General features: G+C 39.9%; 1 non-coding gene across 1 annotated transcript; it reads left to right on the forward strand.

Moving 5' to 3' along the window:
- The first annotated feature begins 11,245 nt into the window (after positions 1–11,245).
- LOC112708573 (small nucleolar RNA R71) lies at positions 11,246–11,353 on the forward strand. The gene has a single exon (XR_003156425.1). It is a non-coding gene; the product is annotated as a small nucleolar RNA R71 (small nucleolar RNA).
- The last annotated feature ends 266 nt before the right edge of the window (positions 11,354–11,619 follow it).

Here is an 11,619-nt window from a genome sequence, read left to right on the forward strand (position 1 = left end):
TTTCTACTTTCTTATTTCTATTTTCAAAAACCCATAAACCAATTTAATCTGCCTAACTGAGATTTACAAGGTGACCATAGCTTGCTTCATACCAACAATCTCTGTGGGATCGACCCTTACTCGCGTAAGGTTTATTACTTGGACGACCCAGTACACTTGCTGGTTAGTTGAACGGAGTTGTGTCCACTCGTGCCAATTTCTAAATTCCATAATTTTACAATGAGTACAACTCAAAGAATAGTGATCACAAATTCGTCCACCAAGTTTTTGGCGCCGTTGCCGGGGATTGTTCGAGTATGGACAACTGACGGTTCATCTTGTTGCTCAGATTAGGTAATTTTCTTTTCAAAAATCTTTTTCAAAACTTTTCTTTTCTTTTTCGTTTTTCCAAAAATGTTTTTCGAAAAAAATTAATAAAAATACAAAAAAAAATTAGAAAATCATAAAAATCAAAAATATTTTGTGTTCTTGTTTGAGTCTTGAGTCAATTTTCAAGTTTGGTGTCAATTGCATGCTTTTAAAAATTTTTCTTGCATTTTTCGAAAATCTCATGCATTCATAGTGTTCTTCATGATCTTCAAGTTGTTCTTGATAAGTCCTCTTGTTTGATCTTGATAAATTCTTGTTTTGTGTCTTTTGTTGTTTTTCATGTGCATTTTTGCATTCATATTTTTCATGCGTTAAAGATTTCTAAGTTTGGTGTCCTGCATGTTTTCTTTACATCAAAAATTTTTCAAAATCATGTTCTTGATGTTCATCATGATCTTCAAAGTGTTCTTGGTGTTCATCTTGACATTCATAGCATTCTTGCATGCATTCATCGTTTTGATCTAAAAATTTCATGCATTGAGTATTTTTGTTGTTTTTCTCTCTCATAATTAAAAATTCAAAAATCAAAAAAATATCTTTTCCTTATTTTCCTCCAAATTTTCGAAATTTTGGGTTGACTTGGTCAAAAATTTTTAAAATTAGTTGTTTCTTACAAGTCAAGTCAAAATTTCAATTTTAAAAAAATCTCATCTTTTCAAAATCTTTTTCAAAAATCATATCTTTTTCATTTTTTTTATATATAATTTTCAAAAATTTCAAAAAAATTATTTTTCAAAATATTTTCAAAATCTTTTTCTTATCTTTATATCATATTTTTGAAAATTAGCTAACAATTAATGTGATTGGTTCAAAAATTTGAAGTTTGTTACTTTCTTGTTAAGAAAGGTTCAATCTTTAAGTTCGAGAATCTTATCTTGTAGTTTCTTGTTAGTTAAGTCAATTTTAAAATTAAATCTTTTATCTTTTATCTTATCTTTTTCAAAAAGTTTATCTTTTTTTTAAAATTTGATTTCAAAATATCTTATCTAACTTCTTATCTTCTTATCTTTTTCAAAATTTGATTTCAAATCTTTTTCAATCAACTAACTAACTTTTTGTTTGTTTCTTATCTTTTTCAAAACCACCTAACTACTTTTCCCTCTTCTATTTTCGAAAAATATCTCTCTCTTTTCAAAAATTCTTTTTAATTAATTAATTGTTTCAAATTTTAATTCCAATTACATTTATCTCTAATTTTCGAAAATCACTAACCCCTTTTTAAAATTATTTTCGAAATCCTCTTTCTCTTTTCTTCTTCTATTTAATTATTTGTTTACTAACACTTCTCTTCACCTCTCTTCATCCAAAAATCCGAATCCCCATCTCCATTCTTCTACCCCTTTCTTCTTCTACTAACATAAGGGAATCTCTATACTGTGACATAGAGGATTCCTCTTTCTTTTCTTGTTTTCTTCTCTTTCATATGAGCAGAAACAGGGAAAAAGGCACTCTTGTTGAAATTGATCCAGAACCTGAAAGGACTCTGAAGAGAAAATTAAGAGAAGCTAAATTACAACAATCCAGAAACAACCTTTCAGAAATTTTCGAACAAGAGAAGGACATGGTAGCCGAAAATAATAATAATAATGCAAGGAGAATGCTTGGTGACTTCACAAAGCCAACGTCCAAGTTTGATGGAAGAAGCATCTCCATTCCTGCCATTGGAGCCAATAACTTTGAGCTGAAACCTCAACTAGTTGCATTAATGCAACAAAACTGCAAGTTTTATGGACTTCCATCTGAAGATCCTTATCAGTTTTTAACTGAGTTCTTGCAGATCTGTGAGACTGTAAAGACGAATGGAGTTGATCCTGAAGTCTACAGACTCATGCTTTTCCCTTTTGCTGTAAGAGACAGAGCTAGAATATGGTTGGATTCACAACCTAAGGATAGCCTGGACTCCTGGGATAAGCTGGTCACAGCCTTCTTGGATAAATTCTTTCCTCCTCAAAAGCTGAGCAAGCTGAGAGTGGATGTTCAAACCTTTAAACAAAAAGATGGTGAATCCCTCTATGAAGCTTTGGAAAGATACAAGCAGCTGACCAAAAGATGTCCATCTGACATGTTTTCAGAATGGACCCTATTAGATATATTCTATTATGGTCTCTCTGAATTTTCGAAAATGTCATTGGACCATTCTGCAGGTGGATCTATTCACCTGAAGAAAACACCTAAAGAGGCTCAAGAACTCATTGACATGGTTGCAAACAACCAATTCATGTACACCTCTGAGAGGAATTCCGTGAATAATTGGATACCTCAGAAGAAAGGAGTTCTTGAAATTGATGCTCTGAATGCCATATTGGCTCAGAACAGAGTGTTGACTCAACAGGTCAACATGATCTCTCAAAATCTGAATGGGCTGCAACATGCATCCAACAGTACTAGAGAGGCAGCTTCTGAAGAAGCTTATGATCCTGAAAACCCTGCCATGGCAGAGGTTAATTACATGGGTGAACCTTATGGAAACACCTATAACCCATCATGGAGAAATCATCCAAATTTCTCCTGGAAGGATCAACAAAAGCCTCAACAAGGCTTTAACAATGGTGGACGCAATAGGCTGAGCAATAGTAAGCCATATCCATCATCTTCTCAGCAACAGACAGAGAATTCAGAACAAAACACTTCTAATTTAGCCAATATTGTCTCTGATCTGTCAAAGGCCACTTTCAGTTTCATGAATGAAACAAGATCCTCCATTAGAAATTTGGAGGCACAAGTGGGCCAGCTGAGTAAGAAAGTTATTGAAACTCCTCCCAGTATTCTCCCAAGCAATACAGAAGAGAATCCAAAAGGAGAGTGCAAGGCCATTGATTTAGTCAAAGTGGCCGAATATACTAGGGAGGAGGAGGACGAAAATCCTAGTGAGGAAGACCTCCTGGGACGTCCTTCAAGCAAGAAGGAGTTTCCTATTAAGGATCCTGAGGAATCTGAGGCTCATATAGAGACCATAGAGATTCCATTAAATCTCCTTCTGCCATTCATGAGCTCTGAAGATTATTCTTCCTCTGAAGAGGATGAAGATGTGACTGGAGAGCAAGTTGCTCAATATTTAGGAGCTATCATGAAGCTGAATGCCAAGTTGTTTGGTAATGAGACTTGGGAAAGTGAACCTCCCTTGCTCATTAGTGAACTAGATACTTGGATTCAGAGAACTCTACCTCAAAAGAAACAAGATCCTGGCAAGTTCTTAATACCTTGTACCATTGGCACCATGAGCTTTGAAAAAGCTCTATGTGATCTAGGGTCAGGGATAAATCTTATGCCACTCTCTGTAATGGAGAAGCTAGGGATCATTGAGGTACAACCTGCCTTGTTCTCATTACAATTAGCAGACAAGTCAGTGAGACAAACTTATGGAATAGTGGAGGACGCACAGGCTGGCGTTCAACGCCCGTAAGGTGCATCTGGCCGGCGTTCAACGCCAGAACAGAGCACCATTCTGGCGCTGAACGCCAGAAACAAGCAACATCCTGGCGCTGAACGCCAGGAATGTGCCCAGAGAGGAAAAACTGGCGCTGAACGCCAGTAACAAGCATGAAACTGGCGTTCAACGCCAGAAACATGCTTTACATGGGCGTTGAACGCCCAGAACGTGCACCAATGGGCATTTAAACGCCAGAATGGTGTGCCAAGGCAATTTACATGCCTATTTGGTGCAGGGATGGAATTCCTTGACACCTCAGGACCTGTGGACCCCACATGATCATCTCAGGATCTGTGGACCTCACAGGATCCCCACCTACCTCGCCCTCTCTCTTTCCATTCACGGTCATCCCTTCTATTTTTCGTTCACCACCTACATCTATCCACTCTTCCCCATACACCCCACCTACCTTTACAATTTAACTTCTCTTTCCAACCCAATCCCACCCATATAGCCAAATCCATCTCCCCTAACTCACCTCCATTTTCTTCTTCTTCTTCTTCTACTCTTCTTTCTTCTCTTGCTCGAGGGCGAGCAATATTTTAAGTTTGGTGTGGTAAAAGCATAGCTTTTTTTTGCTTTTTCATTACCATTAATGGCACCTAAGGCCAGAGAAACCTCAAAGGGAAGACAAAAGCTTCCACCTCTGAGTCTTGGGAGATGGAAAAACTAATATAAAGCCGTCATAGCTCAGTGGTAGAACATGTGGCTGCAAATCAAGAGATCCCTGAGATACCTCAGGGGATAAGTTGTCCTCCACACAAATATTGGAAGCAACTAAGGGGAGGAACACCAAAATTACTAGGAATCATTCAACAGAAGCAAGGAAGGGACATAGAAGAGCTAAAGAACATCATTGGTCCTTCAAGAAGAAGACGCCGCTAAGGTGGACTCATTCCTTGTTCTTAATTCTTTCTGTTTTCGGTTTTTAATATTGTGTTTATCTATGTTTTGTGTCTCTACTTCATGATCATTAGTATGTAACCATGCCTTAAAGCTATGAATAAAATCCATTAATCCTTCACCTCTCTTAAATGAAAAATGTTTTAATTCAAAAGAACAAGAAGTACATGAATTTCGAATTTATCCTTGAATTTAATTTAATTATATTGATGTGGTGGCAATACTTTTTGTTTTCTGAATGAATGCTTGAACAGTGCATATTTTTGATCTTGTTGTTTATGAGTGTTAAAATTGTTGGCTCTTGAAAGAATGATGAACAAAGAGAAATGTTATTGATGATTTGAAAAAAATCATGAAATTGATTCTTGAAGCAAGAGAAAGCAGTGAAAAAGGAAGCTTGCGAAAAAAGAAAAGAAAAAAAAATTTGGCGAAAAAAATATAGAAAGAAAAAGAAGGAGCAGTAGAAAAAGCCAATAGCCCTTAAAACCAAAAGGCAAGGGTAAAAAAGATCCAAGGCTTTGAGCATCAATGGATAGGAGGGCCCAAGGAAATTAAATCCAGGCCTAAGCGGCTAAATCAAGCTGTCCCTAACCATGTGCTTGTGCCATGAAAGTCCAAGTGAAAAGCTTGAGAATGAGTGGTTAAAGTCGTGATCCAAAGCAAAAGAGTGTGCTTAAGAGCTCTGGACACCACTAACTGGGGACTCTAGCAAAGCTGAGTCACAATCTGAAAAGGTTCACCCAGTTATGTGTCTGTGGCATTTGTGTATCCGGTGGTAATACTGGAAAACAAAGTGCTTAGGGCCACAGCCAAGACTCATAAGTAGCTGTGTTCAAGAATCAACATGCTTAACTAGGAAAGTCAATAACATTATCCGAAATTCTAAGTTCCTAGAGAAGCCAATCATTCTAAACTTCAAAGGAAAAAGTGAGATGCCAAAACTGTTCAGAAGCAAAAAGCTACAAGTCCCGCTCATCTAATTAAATTAATATTCATGGATATTCTGGAATTTATAGTATATTCTCTTCTTTTTATCCTATTTGATTTTCAGTTGCTTGGGGACAAGCAACAATTTAAGTTTGGTGTTGTGATGAGCGGATAATTTATACGCTTTTTGGCATTGTTTTTATATAGTTTTTAGTAAGTTTGAGCTACTTTTAGGGATGTTTTCATTAGTTTTTATGTTAAATTCACATTTCTGGACTTTACTATGAGTTTGTGTATTTTTCTGTGATTTCAGGTAATTTCTGACTGAAATTGAGGGACTTGAGCAAAACTCTGAAAAAGGCTGACAAAAGGACTACTGATGCTGTTGGAATCTGACCTCCCTGCACTCGAAATGGATTTTCTGGAGCTACAGAACTCCAATTGGCGCGCTCTCAACGGCGTTAGAAAGTAGACACACAGAGCTTTCCAGAAATATATAATAGTCCATACTTTATTCGAAGATTGACGATGTAACTTGGCGTTGAACGCCAAGTACATGCTGCTGTCTGGAGTTAAACGCCAGAAAAACGTCATGATCCGGAATTGAACGCCCAAAACACGTCATAACTCGGAGTTTAACTCCAAGAGAAGCCTCAGCTCGTGGATTAATCAAGCTCAGCCCAAGCATACACCAAGTGGGCCCCGGAAGTGGATTTATGCATCAATTACTTACTCATGTAAACCCTAGGAGCTAGTTTATTATAAATAGAACATTTAACTATTGTATTAGAGATCTTTGATCACTTTAGGTCTTTGATCATTCGGTCCTGTGACCACATGGGGGCTGGCCATTCGGCCATGCCTGAACCTCTCTCACTTATGTATTTTCAACGGTGGAGTTTCTGCACACCATAGATTAAGGGTGTGGAGCTCTGCTGTACCTCAAGTATTAATGCAATTCTATCTTCTTTTATTCAAATCTCTCTTATTCTTATTCCAAGATATTCATTCGTTCCCAAGAACATGATGAATGTGATGATAAGTAACCCTCATTATCATTCTCACTTATGAACGCACGTGATTGACAACCACTTCCGTTCTACATGCAACAGAGCTTGAATGTGTATCTCTTAGATTCTCCAACAGAATCTTCGTGGTATAAGCTAGATAGATGGCGGCATTTATGAGGATCCGGAAAGTCTCACCTTGTCTGTGGTATTCCGAGTAGGATCCTGGGAATCCGGAAAGTCTAACCTTGTCTGTGGTATTCCGAGTAGGATTCCGGTAATGAATGATTGTGACGTGCTTCAGACTCGCAAGTGCTGGGCGTTAGTGACAGACGCAAAAGAATCAAGGGATTCTATTCCAGTAGGAGCGGGAACCAACCAGTGATTAGCCGTGCTGTGACAGAGCGCGTGAGCGTAGTTTTCACTGCGAGGATGGGATGTAGCCATCAACCATGGGTGATGCCTCCAGACGATTAGCCATGCGAGTGACAGCCGCAGAGGATCATTTTCCCGAGAGGATCGAAAGTAGCCACCGCTGATGGTGAACCCCTATACACAGCTTGCCATGGAAAGGAGTAAAAGGATTGAGTTGAAGCAGTAGGAAAGCAGGCGTCCTTGAGCCATACAGTATCTCCATTCGCTTATCTGAAATTCCCACCAATGAATCTGCATGAGTATTCTATCCCTTTTATTATTTCTACTTTCTTATTTCTATTTTCAAAAACCCATAAACCAATTTAATCTGCCTAACTGAGATTTACAAGGTGACCATAGCTTGCTTCATACAAACAATCTCTGTGGGATCGACCTTTACTCGCGTAAGGTTTATTACTTGGACGACCCAGTACACTTGCTGGTTAGTTGAATGGAGTTGTGTCCACTCGTGCCAATTTCTAAATTCCATAATTTTACAATGAGTACAACTCAAAGAATAGTGATCACAATTTCGTCCACCAATCCTATGGAGTGTTTGAGCTCCTCAATGTCTCTTCCTTGCCTTTGTTGCTCCTCTCTCATGATTCTTTGATCTTCTCTAATTTCATGGAGGATGATGGAGTGTTCTTGATGCTCCACCCTTAGTTGTCCCATGTTGGAACTCAATTCTCCTAGGGAGGTGTTTAGTTGCTCCCAATAGTTTTGTGGAGGAAAGTGCATCCCTTGAGGCATCTCAGGGATTTCATGATGAGAGGGGTCTCTTGTGTGCTCCATCCTTTTCTTAGTGATGGGCTTGTCCTCATCAATAGGGATGTCTCCCTCTATGTCAACTCCAACTGAATAACAGAGGTGACAAATGAGATGAGGGAAGGCTAACCTTGCCAAGGTAGAGGACTTGTCCGCCACCTTATAAGGCTCTTGAGCTATAACCTCATGAACTTCTATTTCTTCTCCAATCATGATGCTATGAATCATGATAGCCCAGTCTATAGTAACTTCGGACCGGTTGCTAGTGGGAATGATTGAGCGTTGGATGAACTCCAACCATCCTCTAGCCACGGGTTTGAGGTCATGCCTTCTCAATTGAACCGGCTTCCCTCTTGAATCTCTCTTCCATTGGGCGCCCTCTTCACATATGACTGTGAGGACTTGGTCCAACCTTTGATCAAAGTTGACCCTTCTAGTGTAAGGATGTTCATCTCCTTGCATCATGGGCAAATTGAATGCCAACCTTACACTTTCCGGACTAAAATCCAAGTATTTCCCCCGAACCATAGTAAGCCAATTCTTTGGATCCGGGTTCACACTTTGATCATGATTCTTGGTGATCCATGCATTGGCATAGAACTCTTGAACCATTAAGATTCTGACTTGTTGAATGGGGTTGGTAAGAACTTCCCAACCTCTTCTTCGGATCTCATGTCGGATCTCCGGATATTCACTCTTTTTGAGTGAAAAAGGGACCTCGGGGATCACCTTCTTTAAGGCCACAACTTCATAGAAGTGGTCTTGATACACCCTTGAGATGAATCTTTCCATCTCCCATGACTCGGAGGTGGAGGCTTTTGCCTTCCCTTTCCTCTTTCTAGAGGTTTCTCCGTCCTTGGATGCCATAAATGGTTATGGAAAAACAAAAAGCAATGCTTTTACCACACCAAACTTAAAATTGTTGCTCGTCCTCGAGCAAAAGAAGAAAGAAGAGAGTAGAAGAAGAAGAAATGAAGGGAAAGGGAATGGCTTTGTGGTTCGGCCAAAAAGGGGAAGAAGTGGTGTTTAGGTTGTGTGAAAATGAAGGAGTGAAGATGGGTTTATATAGGAGAGGGGACAAGTGAGGGTGGGTTTGGGTGGGAAAGTGGTTTGAATTTGAATGGTGAGGTAGGTGGGGTTTTATGAAGGATGGATGTGAGTGGTGAAGAGAAAGATGAGATTTGATAGGTGAAGGGTTTTTTTTTTTGGGAAGAGGTGTTGAGGTGATTGGTGAATGGGTGAAGAAGAGAGAGAGTGGTGGGGTAGGTGGGGATCCTGTTGGGTCCACAGATCCTGAGGTGTCAAGGAAAAGTCATCCCTGCACCAAATGGCAAGCAAAACTGCGTTTCTAGCCATTTCTGGCGTTAAACGCCGGGCTGGTGCCCATTTCTGGCGTTTAACGCCAGCTTCTTGCCCTTTTCTGGCGTTTAACGCCAGTCTGGTGCCCCTTTCTGGCGTTAAACGCCCAGAATGGTGCCAGACTGGGCGTTAAACGCCCATCTGCTAACCTTACTGGCGTTTAAACGCCAGTAGGTGCGTCCTCCAGGGTGTGCTATTTTTCTTCCTGTTTTTCATTCTGTTTTTGCTCTTTTCATTGATTTTGTGACTTCTCATGATCATCAACCTACAAAAAAAAAATAAAATAACAAAAGAAAATAGTTAATTATAAAACATTGGGTTGCCTCCCAACAAGCGCTTCTTTAATGTCATTAGCTTGACAGAGGACTCTCATGGAGCCTCAGAAATGCTCAGAGCTATGTTGGAACTTCCCAACACCAAACTTAGAGTTTGAATGTGGGGGTTCAACACCAAACTTAGAAGTTGGTTGTGGCCTCCCAACACCAAACTTAGAGTTTGACTGTGGGGGCTCTGTTTGGCTCTGTTTTGAGGGAAGCTCTTCATGCTTCCTGTCCATGATGACAGAGGGATATCCTTGAGCCTTAAACACCAAGGATTCTTCATTCACTTGAATGATCAACTCTCCTCTATCAACATCAATCACAGCCTTTGCTGTGGCTAGGAAGGGTCTGCCAAGGATGATGGATTCATCCATGCACTTCCCAGTCTCTAGGACTATGAAATCAGTAGGGATGTAATGGTCTTCAACTTTTACCAAAACATCCTCTACAAGTCCATAGGCTTGTTTTCTTGAGTTGTCTGCCATCTCTAGTGAGATTTTTGCAGCTTGCACCTCAAAGATCCCTAGCTTCTCCATTACAGAGAGAGGCATGAGGTTTACACTTGACCCTAAGTCACACAAGGCCTTCTTGAAGGTCATGGTGCCTATGGTACAAGGTATTGAAAACTTCCCAGGATCTTGTCTCTTTTGAGGCAGTTTCTGCCTAGACAAGTCATCCAGTTCTTTGGTGAGCAAAGGGGGTTCATCCTCCCAAGTCTCATTTCCAAATAACTTGTCATTCAGTTTCATGATTGCTCCAAGGTATTTAGCAACTTGCTCTTCAGTGACATACTCATCCTCTTCAGAGGAAGAATACTCATCAGAGCTCATGAATGGCAGAAGTAAGTTCAATGGAATCTCTATGGTCTCATTTTGAGCCTCAGATTCCCATGGTTCCTCATTGGGAAACTCATTGGAGGCCAGTGGACGTCCATTGAAGTCTTCCTCAGTGGCGTTCACTGCCTCTCCTTCCTCCCAAAATTCGGCCATGTTGATGGCTTTGCACTCTCCTTTTGGATTTTCTTCTGTATTGCTTGGAAGAGTACTAGGAGGGAGTTCAGTAATTTTCTTGCTTAGCTGTCCCACTTGTGCCTCCAAATTTCTAATGGAGGACCTTGTTTCAGTCATGAAACTTTGAGTGGTTTTGATTAGATCAGAGACCATGGTTGCTAAGTCAGAGGTATTCTGCTTAGAACTCTCTGTCTGTTGCTGAGAAGATGATGGAAAAGGCTTGCTATTGCTAAACCTGTTTCTTCCACCATTATTATTATTGAAACCTTGTTGAGGTCTCTGTTGATCCTTCCATGAGAAATTTGGATGATTTCTCCATGAAGGATTATAGGTGTTTCCATAGGGTTCTCCCATGTAATTCACCTCTTCCATTGAAGGGTTCTCAGGATCATAAGCTTCTTCCTCAGATGAAGCTTCCTTAGTACTGCTTGGTGCATTTTGCATTCCAGACAGACTTTGAGAAATCATATTGACTTGTTGGGTCAATATTTTGTTCTGAGCCAATATGGCATTCAGAGTGTCAATCTCAAGAACTCCTTTCTTCTGACTAGTCCCATTGTTCACAGGATTCCTTTCAGAAGTGTACATGAATTGGTTATTTGCAACCATTTCAATTAGCTCTTGAGCTTCTGTAGGCGTCTTCTTCAGATGAAGAGATCCTCCAGCAGAGCTATCCAAGGACATTTTGGATAGTTCAGAGAGACCATCATAGAAAATACCTATGATGCTCCATTCAGAAAGCATATCAGAAGGACACTTTCTGATTAATTGTTTGTATCTTTCCTAAGCTTCATAGAGGGATTCTCCTTCCTTCTGTCTGAAGGTTTGGACTTCCACTCTAAGCTTACTCAATTTTTGAGGTGGAAAGAACTTTGCCAAGAAGGCATTGACTAGCTTTTCCCAAGAGTCCAGGCTTTCTTTAGGTTGTGAGTCCAACCATGTCCTAGCTCTGTCTCTTACAGCAAAAGGGAATAGCATGAGTCTGTAGACCTCAGGGTCAACCCCATTAGTCTTGACAGTGTCACAGATTTGCAAGAATTCAGCTAAAAACTGATGAGGATCTTCCAATGGAAGTCCATGGAACTTGCAATTCTGTTGCATTAGAGAAACTA

Source organism: Arachis hypogaea, chromosome 8, assembly GCF_003086295.3.
Source record: "Arachis hypogaea cultivar Tifrunner chromosome 8, arahy.Tifrunner.gnm2.J5K5, whole genome shotgun sequence".
Classification (NCBI taxonomy): Eukaryota; Viridiplantae; Streptophyta; class Magnoliopsida; order Fabales; family Fabaceae; genus Arachis; species Arachis hypogaea.